Below are 23,663 nucleotides of genomic sequence, written 5' to 3'. Positions count from 1 at the left end.
TTTCATATTTCTAATTCATGACGCTTCAAATTCAGAGCATAATTTTGCCTATTATATTAACTATTGCCTATAGTGTACCTCAAACACCAATACTTGGAACCTGATTGCAATAAAACTACTTTTGGATTTCAACTCTGCTCTTGATAGTGTTTATCATCATTGGAGAGGGACGAGTAAATTGCAATTGAATTTAGATTTGTAATCTGATGTTTAAATGGTTTAGCATGAAAGTTGGTTCAAAATCCTGATTGTTAAAAGGAAGTATCCTATGACTCATCCAGTGTCACTAGCCCATCAGGACTTTATTTGTCAAATCCTTTGCTTTATGACTGTGAGAATTACACATTCCCATAAGCTTACATTTTCTTTTTTATTATGTGTTACAACTGTTTAACATGCTAACAAGCTTAACTATAAGTATGACTGTGGTGAACATAATACCCGCTAAACATGAGCATGTATAATGTGCATTGATATCATAGAAAGTTCATGCTTGCTGTAGGTATTAAGCTGTGTAATGACACATAAAAGGAAAAATAAAACCATGGCAGGGCTGGTTTACTTTTAAATGATACATTGTTTCTGCTGACTTTAAAGGGGATGTCCAAGAGTGGATGACTAAACAATTCATCACTCACCCATCACTAGTTGGCACCAGAATTATTAGTCGTTTAATGTAAATATCAACATTTTCGTGAATGTTGGCGCACAATACTGGTTACAATGTGTGTCTACCTGTAAACTGATTTAAATTTAAATTAAAGTGATGTAGAATCGTTTTTCCAAACTATGACGATTCCAACAATTACTTGCTTAAATTGATGTGCAATTCTGTGCAATAAATGTCACATGCAGCTTCTGTCATTAAAAGGCTTTACATTCACATTCTTGCATGCAGTGTGCTAAATAACTGTATCCACTAATATCTTCAGAAGTCCCCCACTGTATCCAATCACTAAATATTCCTCAATGAGCCTTGCGATTTTATCATGCAGCTACCTCCAGATTCTGACTTTGTAATCACTGCTTTCTTTCTAATGGCGCACACAGCTAGTCTATCAATCTTGAGCAAAGGCTGGCTCTGAGAAACCTGGAACCAGAAGGTGGGAGTTGGGGGGGAAATGGGAGTGGTAAGATGTCCTTGTTGAGAGGAAATCACACACACACATTTTCCAACCTTTGGCACTCAGCAGTCCTGGAGGCAGATTGCGTAGCAGGACTGTTAAGTCTGCTGCAAATCATGTCACACCACAACAGAGATAAATGACGCGCCTTACAAACCAATGATGCTGCAAGTTCATCCTCCCCGAGAGAGAGATAGCCCAGGGGGGTGGTGCTACCTGAATAGACCTACAAGAACTCTCTGAGGGAGTAGTCTGTATCACAGCAGGGGAAATTATAGGGGTTAGCACAGCTTCTAACCACCAACATCTAAAGCACCAAGTTCCTCTTTTTCTGACTTGTCATAAAAACATTCACTATTACCTTCATCATTGCTTGGGATCAGAAAAGGCAGCACATTTCAGTCTCAAAGTAAGACTGGAGAGATGGAAGATGGGCATGCTAATGCTAATCCTCGGGTGTCTAAACAAATCAGTGTAAAGAGCCATGGTTACATGAAACACTCTACCTGGGAATATTATTAATGAAAAGTGCGGGAGAGGATGGAACGTGAGATTGATAGGCGGATCGGTGCAGCGTCATGCAATCGCTGCAAAAATCTCGATTTATCAGTCAATTTCCATTCCTACCCTCACCTATGGTCATGAGCTTTGGGTCATGACCGAAAGAACAAGAACAAGCGGCTGAAATGAGCTTCCTCCATAGGGTGACTGGGCGCAACCTTAGAGATAGGGTGAGGAGCTTGGTCACCAGGGAGGAGTTCGGAGTTAAGAGCGATTACTCCACATCGAGAGGAGTCAGCTGAGGTGGCGTAATCCGAGAACATTCTTGAAATTTAAAGAAAACTTCCCACTGAGAACAATATGTAAACATTCTTATTTACATTCTCAGAATGTTTAAAGAAAAAATATGCTACCTGGGAATTTGTCAGAGCACTGTACTGTGTTAGATTAAGTCATCCACATTATGGAAGTGGTTTGATAAACAGCAAAAAAAGTATACATGTTTCAAATTGCAGAAAATGGCCTAATTAACAGCCATTTGGACCACCTTATCCCCCCAGAATTTTGCATGACGCCCATCACATTATAGTTCAAAAAGCAGTTTGAATCACTCAAACGTAATTGAAATTATCAGACTGCCAACCAACTTTTTTTTTTTGTTCACAAGCAAGATTTTTTTTAAAGAAACAGCACTGTACACAGACAGTTGTTTGGATGACAATGATTGGGAGACATGTTGATACACTGTCGATTCACTCACAGGCAAACATTGTGCAGATTGTTGAACATGCTGTGGGTATTCACTGAGACAGAGCAAAGGAGCTGGATACATCTTTTTCTTTCTATAAAAATGTCAACAGTGCAAATAAATAACACAACTCAAACAACAACAACAAAAACAAAATTTCCCTGAATGTTTAATGTTACAGAAGTTGTGTTACTCTTCTGTCCACTATAAGATGTTTAACAGGGGTCCGATTTTGGTACGGTGCAACACAATATGATTTGACATAACCATGACACACTGTAAATATTAATGATTGAAACCTGAGTGACGTCACTCATCTGTTATGTCTGGGGTATCCAGAGGTTCATCAGCAGTCGGCGCCATGCTTCAAATCTCAGCCTAATTTTCAGGCAACCTAACGACAGGATGAGAGCTGGAGCTCAGGCTGGTTGCAAGCCTAATGAAAAGTGCTACACCTGGCCAACATGTCAGGTTACGGGCCAACATGATTTGTGGCCAATATTAAAGATAAACTCACAATACAATGATTTCGCAATAATTTATATATTGCAAGACAATCATACAATTATACATGATGTTGTCTGATTAACTAAAGAATATAAAAATGCCCTGAGAAATTGATAAAGGAGTTATGTATCACTACAATTTGCAGTTAATCTTTTGCTCTTGTCACATATTACATCGTCACTGCTGTCTGACTTTAACCCACAGTCTTCTTCTTTTTTTCTGCTGTCAGCTCCTTTTTTGGTCAATTAAGTTTCAATTTAATGTAATTGACACCACATTTGGAGTCATGAAGTTGTGATGCTGTAAGTGAAATTGGCAGGGACCTTTTTCGGGTTTTATCTGACTCTGATAAAACCCACTTCTTAAATTCCAGAAGAGTTAAAATTTTGATTGATATTTGGCCCCATAATTGTATAACACAAGTCACACTGACAATATATTGCTGTATCAATATTTGTCATTCACCCCAAGCAGCCTGGTTATCATCATGGCTTCAGCTGGACAGAGACAGTAATAGTAAACTACTGATTGTATAAGATTCCCCAAAAAATGTGAACACTATCCTGGTTTCTCATTTTGAAATATTAGTCCTTGTGCTGTTATTTTTTATTAATATAATAATGAATTACCTGGATAAACAAATTCATTGATTGTAATTTATCCAGGAACAAAAAGCCCTAAAACACCCCAATTATACAGCACATTATCACAGCAGTCACACTTAATTAAAGCATAGACAAGCATCTTTTTCTCATTTCTACAGTTTAAACATATTTGGCATGCTTCTCTTTATTCTCCTCTATGGATTTTATGGATATTTACTTGCTGAGTTAAATAGATTAAACAAAACATGTTATCACTTGTCACTACAATGACAGGAAAACGACAGGCACCACCCTGAGCCTGCAGCACAGTTCAAGTTGTTTTCTATCTGACCAAAAAGGGAGTATGTTGTCATAAACGATCGTTAACACAGAGACACTAGGCGTGGCTGTTTAAAATGCAGTTTCCATGGGAACTCTTGCCGAACATCATCTGTCAAGCCCATCAAAATAAGATAAAGAGAAGAGAAAAATAGCCATGGGGATTCTTTGCTAGTTTACTCACATGTAAGATAAAAGAGGAAGTAAACTGTTCTGTGGTGGCGTAGTGAAGACTGAGACAGCTCATGTAGAAGTGTTCAGACAACGTGGAGACAAGTTGGTGGCAAAAAAGTACATGATGTAGATCTCTGATATATGCGTATGAGACAGATTATAATAGGATAATTAATTGTCCACAAATCTAGTCAGATGATTTGAATAAACGTCTTTTACAATATGTTTTCAAAGTAAAAATGGTTGGCTCGATTGTGTCAGTATAATCATTTGACTGTAATTACATGTTATTTATGTTAATAAAGTCTTCATTTCACCTTTTGGAGGAAGTTAAGGGTAACCTACCAAACTTACAAAATACTTGAACAACGTGTATTTAAACTGAAACTATTTTCAGGCTTACTTTTTGCCATCAAATCGCTGCAGAATAAACACATTCATTTTTCAAACTGTCAAACTCTTACAGGACTTTAGAGAAGACAGCTAAACTTATAAATGTCTCATCACACCACACATTTGTGATGGTAAGGCAAATAACTGACAGATACTATTATCTTCATAACATCTTTGAAAGTTTGTGTAACTTTTTTTGTGATATCATTTTATCTGGATAAGAGTTCCATTTTGGCTCTGAACAGACCACTGGCCCCGCTTCAATGAACTATTACAAATCAATAAGAAGATAACTTAAAAATAGGATTTGTGGGAGAGCGGTGTATAAGTTACCTTTAACATGCATGCACATTGAATGCACACAGAAATACATATGTGCAAAAGTACATCCTGCATGCAGCTCAAAAAAATGTGACCTAACCTTTACATTGCATTGAAGACATTGAACATCGACTATAGGAAATAATGGAATCACTGTCTCCATCAGCCATGTAACCTTGCCAGTCCCTCCCTGTTTTAGTTGTCTTGAATTCCTATTACATCTAAGATGTCATATATAAAAACAAATTACTCTGGGAAATGTAGCATGTAATTCAATTACAGTATCTCCTGCAGTGAGACTCCTTGGATCACCTTGACAACAGCCTAGTAAACAGGTATTCCATTTTGTTTCTTTTAATGTGTTTAACACATAATGCATCCACACAAAGAGGCTTTCTCTTTAATATGAATGAGCATGGGATTTGGGAGAAGAACACCTTGCTGCACAGGCTTGCACCATGGGATGCCGAAAGTGGAGCAGGTGAAATCGAGGAAAAAGAGGCCAAAGGATGCATGATGGAAGAACAACACAACAGACGGACAGATGGACATTTTAAGGTCTAATTACCCTCTGTGCTTCGCAAATTCAGCGTCTGTGAGTTACTGTAGCCTGTGGTGTGGCTGAAATTAAAGGAGGAATGACAGTGTGCGTGGGAAGAGGATGAACAGAAGGCTGCAGTGCTGCTAATGGTAACTCTTACTGTCTAACTTGTCTGTAGGTGTTGGAAATAAAACTTGCTGAATAGTGCAATTATGGAGACTTTTCTTGCACTTTGTTTGCAAGCTTATGTCCATTTACTGCAGGGGCTGTCTTATTTTAATCTATTACATTATAGTTGTATCCTATCTCTTCCTGTTCTCTGTTTCTCCCACTTTATCAACAGGTGACTGTCTACAAATTAGTCTGGTTTATTCTTCGAATTGCTGGATAAATGTTGGTTATAGCTGAATAATATAGCATAGAGTGCAAAGTGCCTTGAATATCTTTTACAATGATGTGGTTCTATAGCAATACAATGGACTGATGATTGACTGACAGTATTTTCACATCTATTAAGTCTGTAAGTATTACTTTTTGAAGTGTGTTAAGCAGCTATTTTAACATTTCCCACACCCATCGACTTTTTCATCCAATTGATTTTAAATTCAAGATATTCTAAAGAAATGTTATTGTTTTGCTTTCTTGTCTCTGTCCTATTCCTCCTCTCATTCCAGTTTCGGAAGATGGCTGTTCAACACAAAGTCTGCTTGTGTTCAAGTTTCAGCCTCTTAAAGGATGTGTTTCTTTGCCATTGTAACTTAGATGTTGCTTATTGATGTGCTCATGGTGCTATAGCTATACAAATACAGATCGATTGATTGATTGATTGATTTGTTTGTTATAGCTATGCATTGAGATAACTGGTGTGTTAAGGAGAGCATTGTCAGTGTAATAGCCCACTTTGTCTCAGTGCATTTCACACGTTCAGGAGACCTTCTGTAGCGGAGGCACCCACGCCTGCCCCCTCTGCCACACCCGCGACAATACACTCCGTTTCAATTAGCTCATTATCTCGAGCATCAGCTGTTAGCCTATAGCTCTACATCAAGAAATCACAATCTCACACACATTGACAGGAATAGCACTGAACAATTGTAGGAGGGATGGATGTGTACAGAACTGGGCCTATGTGATTGAATAATGATAAGAAAGGCGCACCTGACACTCTGCCTACAGGGCCTTCGTGTGCATGAATAAGGATGCCCTGATTCTGTTCAGTTTATTAAACCAGACTGACGACCATATTGGTCGGATTAAAGCTGTGTGGCTACACCCTCTCCATCCCTCCATGACACTTGAAGCACAAAGAGCATGCAGAGCTCGGGTTTGTGTAATGCTTGACGCCGGCTACAGACGCTTTCGTCCCTCTACAATGTCATTTCATTACAACCGGCGAATGCAGCATGCACCTGTTCCGCTGTCATCACAGACAAAAAATAAAACGCATACCTGTCCTGTCAGGTCGGGTATCAAGCTTCAGTCCTGATTCTGATCATTGAGATCGCAGGAGACTGGAAGACGGACGCCGCCGCCGCCGCCGCCGCCGCCCCGGAGCTCGTTAGCTCAGCCGCTGGAAACGAAGTCCTGCAGGCGGGGACAGCAGACAGATACCAGCCGGCAGGGATGGTTACGGTCGGAAAAGAGCTGGAGGAGAGGGGCGTTTTCACGATGGAAGCGAGGAAACTCCTAACGTCGTGCGTGATGTGTGAGGACCTCTCCGCGTGTGACACACAGCGCCTCTTGACGCCACTTGCTTCATTGATTCTCGGCTCCCATTCCCAGCAGTAAAGCAGCGCATGGTGAACTGTTGGTTACTCGACCTAAGATGGTCTAAAGCATATACACTGTTCAAGCACGATTTAAAACCCAATCAACACAGTTCTACAAATTGTATTATGCATAGTCTATTAACCTGTCTTGCGTTTTTTTACTGATAAAAAAAATGACAAGTTTAAGTTCCTTCTTCCAAACAAGTAGCCTACTTCATCATCTCTTTCAATTTCATGTCATGTATTAGGCTAGATAAGACTACATTAGGCTGTGTTTCATTTTAGTATAGCCTATTAGGATGTTTGGCTTAACTGTTTGGGGATGTTTATTTAAACTGTGGCGCACAGGTTTCTTATGAATAAACTGGAGTTGTTGGAGTATTCTGGAGTATTCAATAGGCTATTTCTCATTTTAATTCCCTGCACAAATGTCAAACTGAAGACTGGTAGGCACCTGTAGTGCTATTCAAAGCTTTTATCATTCTTTCTGTGTCAGAGCGCCCTCAAATGTCATCATGGGACCTGTCAGTTACAAACAATTCTAAATGCAATGTGCATTAGACCTCAGTAATTACAAATCAATGCACTTGGCTTTGCATTAAACTAACTGAAAGACATATTGGTAGGCCAAGATGTTGACACAAGCAGATAGTAGGCCTGAAGTGATAAACGCTGGTCTAATTACAACTGGGATTCATTCATAAACATTTGTATACATATTGTTATCGGACATAGGTTATAATATTTTTGTATTGCTGGTTGACTCCTTATAGCCAACTTATATACATTAGACTTACATTTCTAACAAGCTCCAGACATAATTACTTTCATTTAATTTTATTCAGAGACATGTAAAAGCCTGTCTTTAACCCACTGCGTTAAGGAAAACATAACATATTGTTTCCTCTATATAGAGCACTGTGTTCATTGAAGAAGGCTAAGTGGGTGATGTATTGCATGGTGAGTCATAGGAACCTTCTTTTATGAACGCCCTCTTTGGCTTTCATGCACGAGTATTCAAATGCAAATATGCATGCATGGAAATCAATGCCAGTCATGCTTCAGGGGCCCTCCTTAAATTCTAGGATATGCAAACCAAGAGCAACGACATCACTTCACTGTCATATGGGTAAGATTTGAAACCTGAACTATATGTCATATAAGATTTGTATATATCGACCCTTAATGAACAAGACACATGACATTATTGTTTAGAGCACTCGTTTCACACTCGTTCACAGCTGTTAAAGGAATTTAAGTTTTTCTGCAGATATTTCTCCACATGGTGGCGTCATTTACCTTCATTTACCTTTACACCGTACCAATCAGTAAACTGAAGCTTTTGCTTTGCACCTGCATAATAAACTAAGTAATAACATATAAGAACATAGTTGGTGGCAAATTAAATAAAAGTTTTGATTACATTATTTATTGAACTACTAATTATTCAAAAAGTCATGAAGATGCTAAGAAGGAGACAGGATTGGGGGGGGGATTAGCCATTGAACATGCAGCAAATGTAAATCATGTGTTAGGGGAATGTGGTGTTGACGTTTTTGTATCTTTTGTATCAGTCCAATTTAAATGTCTTTAGTGTCTGGATTAACAGACACTAAACACACATTTATGGCCAGATTCAAGGCCCAGCTTCAGTGTAGGTGTGCAGAGTAATACTGGACAAGTATGAGAAAGCTGAAGCAACAAGTATGGAATTCTGGAGGAATTTTTCTGCAGGAATTTTAAAGTGTTCTTATTCTATGGCTAAAACCCCTGCTAAGTTGCCATAAAGAAAAGGGGCTATGCGTCCAGGTAACCAAACACACAAACAATGCATGCAGCACATCAAAACATCATAAAGTTTTCATTTTTACAAGTTTGACTTAACTGTTAACATTTCTTAATTTCCTCTGACTATTATATTTCATTTGATTTCTTTTGGCCTAACATTGTGATTTCAATGCATGTACTGAGAAAGTTTTTTTAAATCAGCAAATGTTTTTGTCAAGAATATTTGCATGCCTTTCATGTGCATTTCTTTGAACTCTCTCTTCTTGAAGATTTAAGACAACAGGTGGTTTGGGAGGACACTGTGAGTTATAGGTGTTATTTAAATATATACTCTAGTATAGTACTATATATATATATATATATATATATATATACAATTTGTAACTTGACAAAATCACTAAAGATAGTCTTGAATTTTCCTTGTGATTTACCTTGTGCAAATTTTGTGCCAATGGTCAAATATTGATCAGAAATTGTGATTGGAAATTAAGCTGTCTGCAACGTGTATCATTGTGGCTTATCTGATTTTGACTGAGATCATGAGGCTATCTTTTGTTTTTGACATCTACAGCGCAAGGGGCAAGCCATAATGGCGATCACCGACAAGACCACATTCTAGTGGATTCTGGTGGGGGCAGATCTAGAGAAAGATAACAAGTACTGCTGCTGAAACAGTAAAAGTATGTTACTATACCTGAAAGTGAAACTTTCAAGTTGAAACCACTCTACATATTGAGACCATATGCTTGGTAACTACCATTGTATGATGCATGACTGATGTAAATACAGTCTGTAAAAATGACTTTGACACTTAAGGCTACTTCCGCTTCTATATAACCAGAGGTATATCTTGGATCTTCTTCCAAGTGATCCTCAGTGTCTTCAAAAATGGCAGTACAATTCTCTTCATCAGTATGTGCCATTTAGCAAGCGGACCTTTGAACCCCAAGCATATGTCACATTGACTCAGAGAAGGACGCGGGACAGACAGTCAGTAATTTAAGATTTTAGCTTATGAAAATATGTGGATGTGGTAATGAAACAGTCCTGATCAGTTGTTGTGGTGATGGTGGTTTGTAGTATGTGTGTCTGTGTGTGTTTGTGTGAGAGAGAGTGTGTGAATCAAGAGGACAATAAACAAACATGCCTTAGCTGCAATTTTCCCTTATCGCCATAGGTGCCACCATCAAGTAAAATGTTTTTTTAGAAACTTGAGTTGAATAACTTTAAATGTTTCACAAAGAGAAAATACTGGACTACATTATGGCTTTACTCAAACTAGACTCAGCTTATAATAATGAAGGTTTGAATTGTCAGAGAAAAAAAATGTTGGAAATGCTTAATCTTTTAAGTCAGCTTGAGTCTTGTAGGTTACATGTGCCACTGAGAATAATAGAATAATAGCCTAAATCCTGCCATAAAAATAACTCAGCTTTGAACAGAGATAAATCTAATCCCTCCTTTGATATTTACGAGAACACTAACAGTGTAGGTTGTAAGAACACTAACAGTGCAGGTTGTAAGTGTGAAAAGCCCTCATGGGGTGCTCCTGCTTGCTTGGACAACTTCTGTATTTCTGCTTCTTGCTGGCTTTGCTCCTATTAGCCCTTTCTTCCACATTGAAGAAAAACATCACCACAGTATTAAACACCAATTATAAACCAAGCATTTTTTTTATTTATTTAACCTTTATTTGTCCAGGAAAAGTACCATTGAGGTTAAAATCCTCCTTTTTAAGGGAGTCCTGCAAAAGTTACACTCACAACATACAGATAGCAACTAAAATTATATATATAAAAAAAAATAAAAGCAGTTAAAATCATAAAAAAAGTTCTTGTCTTTCTTCCTAAATGACAGCTTACGTGCACTTAAAGCCTTAATTATGCGGTTATGGATAACATATACTGTATAGTAACTGATGAAGTTGCGGTCATGAAATAGATCCAGTATGTGGCTCTCATTTGGTGAAGTGTTGTGCTGATGTATGTGCATTTGAATTCACATTGAACAATACAGTATATGGCACCATATCATGTTTCTAGTCTATCCTTAAGTATCTCCATGAGTTCAGAAACCTGGATCTATTACTTCGAAATAAGTTGTTCTAAGACTCAATGTGATCAAGCATCTGCAATTCCTGTGACATTTTGATGGATGAACCTAAAGAGGGGAAAAAGGAATTCCAATGTCTTTATGTTAACCTTAGAACAGTTCAGAGACTTAGAAACTGGGATTAAGATTAATGTCTTTGGCAATGCACTGAAAAAAAGTAGAAGGAGCAGTGGCATTTCTTGAAAACAATATGAGATAAATGACTTGTGAAAACTTAGCTGGTCTAAAAAAAGAGGACACAGTCAATCCGAGCAGAGCTCACGACACTTCTCATCTACTTAGTGTGTGTTTGCCACCCTTTCTAAATGAAACTTTTTAAAAAAACATGTTTGTATGTTTTCTTTTCTCCACTCAATTACTTATAAGATGAGAGGCATTCTTAATTCGTTCCTTGAAGGAGAGGATAGGCTAAAATGTCAGAAACCCTATAAATATGTCTGACAAAAGGATCATCAAATTCACATTGAAATCACAACAAAAAATGAAATGGGAATTGTATACATTATCTCAAAAGTAAAACAAGAAGGAAACAATGGCATAGGTAGGTCTTTGAAGGCTAATAAGTAAAGGATCCAAACACCGTACAACCTGGGCTCTAAGCCCTTGCAGATGTTATTGATGTCAGGTGTTGAGTGTTTTACTGTGTGGGTTCATAATGCCAAGAAAATTGTAGAAGAAAACAGTAACTGAAATCACATCATCATATTTCATAAGCTTATTATGATTTCAAGCAAAAAGACAGAGAGCTAAGACCTGTATGAGTGTGTGACTGTTACATCAACATGTTTATTTCAGCATAGTACCATTAGCGAGGAGAGAAGGGAACATTTTTAATTTCTTTGTGTACTTGACTCGTTTTTGTGAATAAGCACTGGTAAGTGGCTTAACTAAAGAAGGTTCTGATTTCCGCCTTGGCTTTTAAGCTTGAATGGGTTGTATATGTTCTTCCCACATTTAAAGTAGGTTTTTCCAGGTATTCGAACTTTTGATTAATTGTCATCTCAAAAGCACCTGAAGCTGTCTGCATCTAGGTGTCAAAGCTGTAACCTCCTGGTGAACTGTCAAGGCTGCAACTCCTCCTTTCAATCAATGACAGTTGGGAAAGAGACCCTGAATATCCTGTGAGCACAGCTAAAGAAGTCCTGAGATGTTTTCTGCATTTCCACTATGGTCTTTCCTCAAACTTGACATTATAATTACCTATACTTGATCCTCATCCAGTGGTTCTGTTTTTGAACACTAATGACACAATGTCAGCATGATATGTTAATTCAAATTTGTGTGTTGTCTCCAATGTAATTTTTTGCACTTAAGGCATGATTAATAGCAATATACCAGGTCCTGTTTGTGTCTGACTCAAGTGCAAAATACGAAAGCTGACAAAATGATTTATGGTTTTGTACTTTGTTTTTTTTAGCTAGGAGAGAAAATGTAGGTATGTGTTTAAATCAATCAAATCAAGTCAAAAGTCCTGACATCAGGTTAGGAACTGATTTATTGCGAAATCCTGTTACATCTAATTGCAGCATAAATCCTCAAACAACATTAGTCATTGCTTTAGTATACTATTTTGAATTCTAATAAAACACCAGATAAACTGATCACCAAAGACTATTTCCATGCACCAATTGTTATATAATGTATTCCTTATTTCACATAAGCCATTTGCATTCATGAAGCGTCAACTTTGACATTCATCTAAATCATGAACTTGAAAGGCACAAATATCAAACAGTCAAAGTGCCTGATTAAAAAGTAAATGTAAAAGTACTGTAAAAAAGTGAAGTGTACTATGTAAAAGAAAAAAGTCCTTGCCTGGATCACCTCATTTCTTTTTGCTACTCTTCTCTTCCTTACCCACAATAGCTGTTAACATTCTTAGATAAAAATTGTGAAACCGTCCAAGAATCTGTGCCACAAAATGGAGTAAACAGAGATTGTAATTGTTCCTGCTGAAGTGAAATGATAAAAAATGCATTCTGTGTCAGGCATCCAAAACAAGATGTTAAAATTGAGTTGTTGAACAGATCTATTTATCTAGCCCAAAGGCCAACAAAACCTTAATTCATGCAATCAAACTTTTCAAGGTATCTTTCAGACATAATTACACGTACCTTTAGCAGGTGTTGTGCCACAGCATGCACTGATACACTACATGTTTCATTCCCTGTGGGCACATCATGAAATAGGGCTCTGACAGACAAGTCTTTACAAGTAAATGAGAATGTAATGTATCATCCAAAGCTGCCGGATTTATACAAGTGTGAACATTTCATCTCTTTACCCAATCAAGTATACATGTTTCCAATGTAAGATGGTAAATATTACTCTTCAGGATATCCTCACTTGTGGTATATGATCATTTACAACTTGTGATTTACTCTGTGATAGGATCTACTATTTCCACATTGATTTGCATATAGTAATGTTTTTAGAAATAAATCTAATAATAAAAATGTAACACATGCACATAACTGTCCAAAAAATGTTGATGCCATCACTGTGTGAATGTGTGAATGGATAGGTGTGACCTGCAGTGTAAAAGCGCTTTGAGTCTATATGTTCCGTTAACTTTCTACGGAAGACAATGACACACCTACAGAGTTTCTAAAGGAGGCCATTTTGAATTTTATTTTCTGTTGATTGAATTTTGATGAATACTACACTAGAAATGTAAGATTTGTCAGTTGGTCGTCATGTGCAAATTTACTGAGAGCTCTCCACAGCTCTCCATAAGTGGTGAGACGTTTTGAGATTAATCTATAAAGATAAATAATCACAGCAAAACTAATATACAAATATCATCTAAAAATTACATTGTATAAAGGAGTCTTAATAAACACTTGAACGTTCTGATGTTCTCAAACTTGAAAAGCCATCATAATCTAACTACCTAAACATGTGCGGTGCTTTAGAAGCTCTGCTTTATAAATTAGCATTTTTAAGCTTGATGCTTACTGCAGGCTAAAGCCTGGTTCACACGGCAGGATAATTACGCCGATTTTGGCCCCGATTCTCCCCTTCCGATAATCTCAAGGACGCCCTGATCATCATAAAATAATCTTATAAGATCATCCTGCCGTGTGTGGTGTGTTAAGACTGCTCTCGTCTGGTCGGAAGACTGTCGGGACCGCTCCGATCTCAAATCGGGGATATTCAACATGTTGGATTGTTTTGGTTTTGATTGTGTGTTGATGTTGCCGTGTGGCCGCACACCACACACTGTACGACCAAAACTGTAAAACCTCTGATTATTTATCGCCAAACTCTAAAGTTTGGGAAATCGGCCGACAATTTCAAAATCCTGCCGTGTGAACCCGCCTTAACGTGCAGTGAGACACTTCATTTAATTCTCTTAATGCTTAATTGACTGTCATAAGGCAACAGTTAAATGTTAAGATCAGGGAGTATGAATGATGGCTCAGATAGGAACGCTCAACACATTCCATACCTGATACAACCAGTGTTTACATGTTCCGCTTCTCCTTGAGGAGAGATTTAACTCTCTAATCCTGACTCTGCTTTAAATCTATGGTGTTTTGAAATCTTTGCTTCATATGATTGTCCTTAATAGTAAAGAATTCAACCAATCCCTGCCCCTGGGCATTCATTACATCTTCTCAAAGTAGGAAACTTGAACTTATCAAACTTCAAATTCCTGGTGTATTTCGGAAGTAATTCCCAGTTGGACAAATTGCTCACACATGATGCTGTATATTTTGAAGTTCATTTAAACAATTAAAAAAAAACATTCAAGTCACTGTTTTCTGCAGTAACAGTAACAACCATTCTCAAATGTTATCAACAGGGGACTCATTGTTTAAAATCCGTAGGAATTTCATTTTTCAGTTGCACTACTGTTACCTTCTTAGTTTAGTTTAGTTTAGTTTATTAGTTCATTTGAGCAGCAGACAAAATAATAGAACAGATTTACTCACAGGTAATAAAAGAAACAGGGAGAAAAATGCTCTCAAAAGGAGTAGGGTGAAGTTCCCAGAACTTATGTAACCCCTACCCCTGACTTATCAAACATGAAAGAGTAGTTTGTGACAATTAACTAGTGATCATTTAAATTATAAAGAAGAGAGGAATACAACATTTTTTACCATCAATTAATCCTTTGATAGGTCCTTAATAACACCTATTTGATCATTTATGATCGTTCAAGTTTTAGAAAATGAAAATCAGAAATACAAAAACATTTACCAAGTCTTTCTTAGACCTTTGATAGGTCCATAATAACACACATCTTGTCTTTTTTGAATGTACAAATTCTTAAAGTAGGAAGAGAGATACCAAAATTTTACCATAGATTCTAGCAGTATCTAGACTCATGATTCATGTTTTACTCGTTTTGTTCATATTTGAAAAAAATAAACTCTTTGTAAACCTTTTTAAAATGTGCCAGGTTTTTGCAAAGTCTGATGTTTTCATCTAGATTATTCCACAGTTCTACACCACGTCTCGTGGCACACATGCTTTTCATGGTCGTTCTGGAGAACTGTTTATCAAAACTCTTTTGACCTCTCAGGTTGTACTTGACTTCTCGTTTGAAGAACATATTTTGTATACTTTCAGGCAGCGACTTTTTTGAGATTTTAAACATCATTTGAGCCATCTTGTATAGGTCCGCAAATTTCATCGTTTTGGATTTGAGGAATAATGGATTTGTGTGTTCACGGTATCCAACTACATGGATTGTTCTTATTGCCTTCTTTTGAATTTTGAACAGTGGGTCAAGATTACTTTTATATGCATTCCCCAGATCTCCACACAATATGTTAAGTGTGGAAGAATAAGGGAACAGTATATAGTATATAAAGCTTTGTTGTCAATGATATATTTTGATTTATTCATTAGGGCTGAGATCTTTGCAACCTTATTTTTAATCTTTGTAATGTGAGGTTTCCAGCTGATTTTGTGATCGAGTGTTACACCAAGAAATGTATGCTCATAGACTCTTTAAATTTCTTCGTTGTTAATTTTGACTGGTATTTGTGCATTAACTAGTCGATTTCCAAAGAACATCGCCTTGGTTTTTGTAGTGTTTAGAGACAATTTGTTGTGGCAGAACCAATCTTGTAGTTTATCCATTTCTTTTGTAATCTCGGTCACCAATTGCTGTAAGTCTGATCCTGAAAGTATGATTGTTGTATCGTCAGCAAAAAGAACTAATTTGAGCTTTTTGGAAACCAGGTACAAATCATTGATGTATAATAAGAATAGCTTCGGTCCCAGCACCGATCCTTGGGGGACACCACATAGTAGAGTGTCACACATGGATCTGTGCTGCCCCATTGTAACATACTGTTTACGGTTTGTTAAGTAGGATTTGATCCAGTTAAAAGCAATACCTCATATTTTTGTAACTTGTTCAGGAGAATGTTATGGTCCATAGTGTCGAACGCTTTCTTAAGGTCGACAAAAATGCCTATTGAACATTTTTTTTGGTCGATATTGTTTGTGATTTCCTCAATAACTTCCATTAACGCTAGAGCTGGAGATCTGTTTTTACGAAAGCCATGTTGGCTATCATTTAAAATATTGTGTTTATCTATGAATGAATCTAGTCGGACTGTGTAGAGCTTTTCTAATATTTTTGAAAATTGAGGTAGTATTGAGATTGGTCTGTAGTTTGAGAATTGAGTTTTGTCGCCATTTTTATAGATGGGAGTAACTTTAGCCATTTTCATTAAATCTGGAAATTTGCCAGTTTCAAAGGACAAGTTAAAAATATGGGACAGAGGTATGTCTATGTGTTAATTATATCTTAATTATGCTCATATCTATTTATTTGTGAAGTTTCTGACGATATCAATTACTTCTTTTCCTGTTGTTGGCGCTAGAAACATTGTATTTGGGTTTTCCTGGACACATTCATAACCATACCTTGTGCATGGTGGAGTTATTGAAGAGGCTAATTGGGGTCCAATGTTGCTTATTAAATTCGCACACAATGTTCTTTGGATTTTCGATTTTTTCATCATTTAAAATAAAGCTCTGTGGTAGCACATTTTCTTTTGAGTTCCTTCTAAGTACATCATTGATGGTACACCAGAGAGCTTTAGTGTTTGTCCTGTTTTTTTCAAGTTGTGCACTGAAGTATTTTTTTTTTTGCAATTTCTTATTATGTTAGTAAGTTTGTTTTTGTATCTTTTGTACTTGTTTTCTGTTTCTCTTGTTCTTTTTGTGAAGAAAACCTTGTACAGTGAATTTTTTTTCTTACATGCATTTGCTAAACCCGTAGTCATCCAGGGACTCATTTCCTTTTTTTTTTTTTAGAGTTACTTTCGATTTTGGACAGTGCAGGTCGTAGAGGGTCATAAAAGTTCTTAAGAAAAACTTATAAGCTGCATCCACATTTGTTTCTTCCAAGAGAGGCTCCCAGTTTTGGTCTGCTAAACTTACTTTAAAGACGTTCAACGCGTTAACACTTGACAATCTAATACATTTAGTAACACGAGTTGTATCATCTTTGGTTTTCCTATTTTTTAGGTTATACAGAACAAACACAGGTAAGTGATCACTTACGTCAGTTACTAGAATCCCACTTGGAAGATCTTTGCTGAGAACGTTTGTGAATATATTATCGATTAGTGAACAACTGTATGTAGTTATACGTGTTGGTCTAGTTATATAGGATACAAGGACAGGCTGTAAAGAGTATTTAAGAAATTTTCCGAGGGCCTGTGAACTTTGGTTTTAAATAGATCAATGTTAAAATCTCCGCAAATAAACACTTCCCTTCGACCCAAATTCGAAAATAATCCCTCCATATAATTTGTGAAGGTGTCAATTTTGGATCCAAGTGTTCTGTAGATGCACATATTAATATGTTTTTCCTTTTTTCAAAACATAGTTCCACTGTAAGGCATTCCATAAGACCATCTATGGCTACAGTCATACTTTCAACAACTTTCTTCTGCATGGCATTATTAACATATATCGCAACCCCGCCCCCTATTTTTTGAAGTCTGTTTACTTTGAACATGTCATATCCCTTTAAATTGAAGTTATCAGGTTTGTTATCGTTTAGCCATGTTTCTGAAATTGCTATGATATCAAAGGGGGTGCTGAATCTGTCCAAGTATTCCCTTATGTTCTCAAAGTTTGCATACAGACTCCGGCTGTTTAGGTGTATCATAGATAAGGTTTCTTTCTGGTTAATTGTATTTTGTATTTCACAGTCCTTATAATATTTGCACTTGTTGTATATATTATTGTAAAAGTTAGTGTCAGGATCAATATCATCAGTTGTTTGGTTTATGTTTTTTTCATCAAAGATTGGTGTATCTAATTCACAGTCTCCATTTTCAGAAGTACTTCTATTTAACTCATTTTCCGATGACGATTCTATGTTGGTACTGTCAGTCATAACGGTGGTTTACAGGATGTCATAGCAAGTTACCTCTTTTGTATTTTTCCAAGTCATACACATCTTTAATCCATAAGACCTTGGCCTCTTCTGGGGAGCCGTTTAGTTTTATCAGTATTTTACAGTTTGCTGTCCATGTACCCTGAATTTTCCTTTCTTTCTTCAACAAACGTGCTTCCTTTACAATGTCTGCATTAATCTTAGTCAAATGTTCATTTAGATACACATTTGTTCCTTTGAGTTTTCGACCCTGTTTGAGTACCTCAGTCTTTTTTTTTTTGTTTACAAACCGGACAATCGCAACACTTGGGCGTTAGGGTTCTTCCTGGATAGCGGGTGACAAGCCTCAATGTCCTCCTTGTCAACACTGATGCCTTTTGTGTTGAGAAAGGACACAACCTGTTGCATCACTGAATCCTGGACCATCTCCGAGTGTTCTTCTCCTGCTGTAACTGATCTTGCATAGGATTGAGGCTTTGGATTCAAACCCGTGATTATTACGTTGTCCATTCTTGTGTACTGTTCAAGATCTGCAAGACGACTTTCTAGAGTTAGAATCCTTCTGTCCTTTTCCTCGTTTATAGTCTTTAAAGCTTTGATTTCTTCCATTAGTTCCAGTATAGATGTTTGTTGTTTTGCGATCATGTCCGTTTGCTCCAGTACTTTATATAGCGACTTCTTAATGACCTCAAGCTCTTCCTCCATATTCGTTCTTTTGGGGGGCATCTTATTCACTCACTCGAGTATTCACGGGACTCACCGGGTGTCTTTGGGCCGTCCACCAAAACGGGTGCGAAGACAAACCGCATCAGTAAGCTAGCTCCCCAGCTAGCCGCTTGCAGTTCGGGTTGTAGCCTGAAGGATAAAAGTTGGTATTGAAGGATAAAAGTTGCTATTTCATCCTTTTCCTAAATGTTGTTAATAGAAATCTGACTCCTCTAAATAATTACCTCAAATCTCTGCGCATTCTTTTGATGGGATGAGAGGAATGACTGGAGGCGTCTCTTTCAGGTTAACAGAGTTTATTAACCCGATGAATCAAGAATAGAAGTTACAGAGTCTCTGGGTTCAACACTACGCGTCCCTGACAACAGACAGATGCTGGATCAGTTCACGAAGTCTGAGCCCCGACTATCTTTCCCTGAACCCTTTTATACACTAGACAGAGAATATCTAACCAAATAATGCATTCAAGAATGTGCGGTTTCGGGGGGCGCCGATAGCTCAGCGGCAGCGACAGCGCGCGTACCATGTTGCGAGGCCTCGCTCCTCGCGCGGGCGGCCCGGGTTCGCGTCCGGCCTGTGGCCACCTTCCCGCATGTCTCTCCCCACTCTCTCCCCCTTTCCGACTCTATCCACTGTCCTCTATCAATAAAGGCAAAAGGCCAAAAACAAATCTTTAAAAAAAAAGAATGTGCGGTTTCCTTCCTGCGATTGGGGCAACTTCCAAATTATGCGTCTTCGGATGAGTGGTTCCCCATCTCTCATTGGTCCATCTACTCCCGAATCCTTTCACCATCTGTAGGGGAAGACACTTCCTACCTGTTTCTTATCACAACCTGACATCTAGTCTAGTAACTAATTCTTTTTAAGGAGAAGACAATTTAGGTAATTAAGAATCCAGACTCACTCAACCTATATAAAAGTGGGTGAGTGATTAACTGTTCAGGGCCTTAAACTAAACCTATGTTTCAGTTGGTGAGTGATTCAGTTTAAAGGGCCACATCAAACACGTGTTGGAATGTGCATTCACTCCGACAAGCCCTCTTCACACAAACACCTTACTGAAAAGTATGACAATTTTATTAACACACACAAACCTAGAATAAAACATGATAAAATAACTGGTATAATATAAATGTAAGCGAACAACATCATTCAAACCTAATGAGAAAATGTAATTTTGTGTTTTTCCATGCCAGAACTAAAAAGAAGCAAAAATGCACATTACAATGACAGTAACTTTTTATTTTACACACATGTACAATTTCCCCTATTTATGGGTACCATGTAGTCCATTTTGAGGACCCACAGGTGTTTTCTAATGAATTGATTGCAATGTCTTTGAAGTCTATGAAGTAGAGCAAATCAGACTAATGATACAGCTGTGTGGGTATTTGAAATGACAGGATTACATGAACAATAAACCCATGAATTGAAGTCATGTAAAAATCTTTTGAACTGCATCATTCTGGTGCACTCTGAGAGCAACATTAAGAGATTACATGTATGCTGCTATATTTATAGCACATCTTTAAAAAATAGTGTAAACCAGGTAGTTTTGCAAGTTTACCGAGCATGATGGCTATTTAGCAATTAGTTTTACCAATAACATAATACACATAACTATGAATGCTACACTTTTTTCATGACAATCTGACAAACACATCAGTAATGGCAAACTACCTTACATTTAGGATAGCTTATATGTTTACTCTTCAGTGATATTAGCTGAGCTGAACTCCACATTACTAATCACATCTATTGTTGAGTGTGTCTTAACTTTCCATCTTCTTGCCTGGCACAGTCACTTGAGCTGTAGATTTAGGAATAACCTCTCTAAGATTGTGTCAATAGCAGGCAAACAAATGAACAAACCACAAAAACCTCTGTCTCGATTAACTACTGTTAAACATCCTTTAATACCTCTGATCTGTTACTCTCTAACCTGTTAGAGCTAGACAGCCATTCCTATGATGAGAACGATTTTGATTATAAACATGCTCAGCTTGCTTCCCATTGATTCGTTTGTGTCGTCCTCTTTCCCACACATTGGAGTAGGTTTTGCGAGCGAAAAGAAAAACATTCTGAGAGAAACACTTTTTTGGGGGGACAACCTCGGATCCAAGAGGAACAATGCAGTTTTCGTCCTGGCCGCGGAACACTGGACCAGCTCTACACTCTCCAGCGGGTGCTTGAAGGTTCATGGGAGTTCGCCCAACCAGTCCACGTGTTTTGTGGATCTGGAGAAGGCGTTCGACCTTGCCCCTCGTGGCTTCCTGTGGGGGGTGCTCTGAGAGTATGGGGTTCGGGGCCCTTTGCAAAGGGCAGTCCGGTCCTTGTACAACCTGAGCAGGAGTCTGGTTCAGGGAACGCCTCAGGGTCCCACCGGAAGAGCTGGAGGAGGTGTCTGGGGCAAGGGAAGTCTGGGCATCTCTGCTTAGACTTCTGCCCCCACGACCCGGCTCTGGATAAGCGGCAGAAAATGGATGGATGGATGGAAAAAAATTTCACACTGATAGCAAAAAATATAGTTTAAAAAATCATTTAAAATATTCAAAATATTTTGAGAGATTTTTCTTTCACAGAAATAAAAATGCTTTCTCTCAAAATGTTCTTTAGTCTCAAATATTATGTTTTACTATTGGTATGAAAACTTTTTCTAAAATACAATGTTTTTTGATAACTTTTTTTCTCAAACATGTTTTTTTCTCTCAGATCATTTATTTTCTCCCATGTAATGAAGACACAAATCTAACCCCATAGTATAGCAGCCATGTTGGATTCTAACTCAGGCTACTCCAAGTGTCTCTGACTTTCTGACTAGTCATTATGACTTCAAGAAGCGTTCCAGTTGACACTTTCCACTGGGACCACAGAATTTCCCAATTCCCCGTTCAACTCGAACAGCATAAGTGTCTTGCCTTAGAGCCAGACATCCTGCCAAAGCAGCAGCTGCGCATGCAGATCATATGGCAGATTTGATATGCATATGGAGAACAAATACTTTCCCCATCTTCAAGGGTATAGAAAAAAACATGACATTCTTAACACCACAGGATCCACATACTTTCCAAATGTTTTTAAACACCATCTGGGGAAGAGCAGATCCGATGAAAGGTTAGTGCCACATGTTGAACATCCACATTACTCAAACAGTTAACTGCAGTATTTGTGTAACCATACATGTTGTAATAAGATGACCATCCAAAAACAGTTTCAATAGATAGATAGATAGATAGATAGATAGATAGATAGATAGATAGATAGATAGATAGATAGATAGATAGATAGATAGATAGATAGATAGATAGATAGATAGATAGATAGATAGATAGATAGATAGATAGATAGATAGATAGATAGATAGATAGATACTTTATTGATCCCAAGGGAAATGAATGAACCAAACATTATTGAGGGAAAAAACACTGTACCTTGTCAAAAAGGTCAATATATTCCTCACTATGGTCATCTCTTAAATGACATTGGCATTACAGGTTTGATTTCAAGTCCCTAAACTGTGAAAGGCGTGGCTAGGTAGTGAAGTATTCTTAGTAAATACTTTGTTCTTTACATAGTTGAATGTGCTGACAACAAAATCACACAAAAATGATCAATGGAAATCACTTACCAATGGAGGTCTAGATTTCGAGTAACACTCAAAATTAAAGTGTAAAAACACACATGCAGATCCATGATGTAATGTCCTAAAAACAAGTCAAAATGAGGCTCAGTAGAGTGTGCAACCTCCACGTGCCTGTATGACCTCCCTACAATACCTGGGCATGCTCCTGATGAGGTGACAGATGGTCTCCTGAGGGATCTCCTCCCAGATCTAAACTAAAGCATCTGACAAATCCTGGACAGTCTGTGGTGCATTGTTGCGTTGGTGGATGTGTCACATCCCCGGGTTAAGTGTTTAGTTTATTTCTGTTTCCCTCATGTATCATGTCTTGTGTTTGTGTTTTACTTTGTTACTTACCATGTGTCTCGTTTCAGGTTTGTTGGCTGCATGCCCTTCCCCCAGTGTTTCCTGGTCTGCTAATTACCTGATGTGTCTCACCTGTGTCTTGTTAACTCCACCCCCTGTTCAGTATTTAATGTCTGCCTTCCGTTCACTCTGTGCCAGTTCGTCTTGTTCCTTGTGTCAGCATTCCAGCATTATTTTCTGTCTTGACTCCTGATCTGATCCTGTTAGTTTTTTGACCACGTCTTTTGCCTGCCGACTTTGTACCTTTGCCTGGATTTTTGGATTTTGTGTATCAACCTTTGGACTGAATAAATGGATTGAAACTGCCTGCCGATTTGAGTCGTTGCTATTGGGTTTTCTGTGTCCAGCCGTGACAGGATGAAGTGAGACACAATGTACCAGATGTGCTCAATTGGATTCAGGTCTGGGGAACGGGCGGGCCAGTCCATAGCATCAATGCTTTCATCTTGCAGGGACTGACATACTCCAGCCACATGTGGTCCAGCTGTCACGTTGGGAAGTATGAAAACCGGGGAGGAGGACCCAAGTGCAGAAATATTTATTAAACAAAAAGGCAAAACAAAACTTACTCAAAAAACTAAATCCAAAACGTCTCGAAACACGAGTGACAAAAAACACAAGAAAATCCAAAAACCACAATGAGAAACACAGGGAGATGAACCACATACCAGGA

At 37.9% G+C, this 23,663-nt stretch overlaps 1 protein-coding gene across 11 annotated transcripts in view; it reads right to left on the bottom strand.

The window, feature by feature from the left end:
* LOC306833806 (band 4.1-like protein 1) overlaps positions 1-7,110 on the bottom strand; it is a 40,908-nt gene extending 33,798 nt beyond the window's left edge. For 8 of the 11 annotated variants that reach the window (XM_079359341.1, XM_079359350.1, XM_079359344.1 and 5 more), the window contains exon 1: positions 6,682-7,110. The gene's annotated coding sequence lies outside the window, so the exon portion shown is untranslated. The remainder of the gene's footprint in view (positions 1-6,681) is intronic. The other 3 variants (XM_079359351.1, XM_079359342.1, XM_079359343.1) reach the window with 1 other exon arrangement.
* Positions 7,111-23,663: the final 16,553 nt, after the last annotated feature.

The sequence above is a fragment of the Symphodus melops genome (genome assembly GCF_947650265.1).
Source record: "Symphodus melops genome assembly, chromosome: 13".
Lineage (NCBI taxonomy): Eukaryota > Metazoa > Chordata > Actinopteri > Labriformes > Labridae > Symphodus > Symphodus melops.
This window is presented reverse-complemented; position numbering and strand designations above follow the sequence as displayed.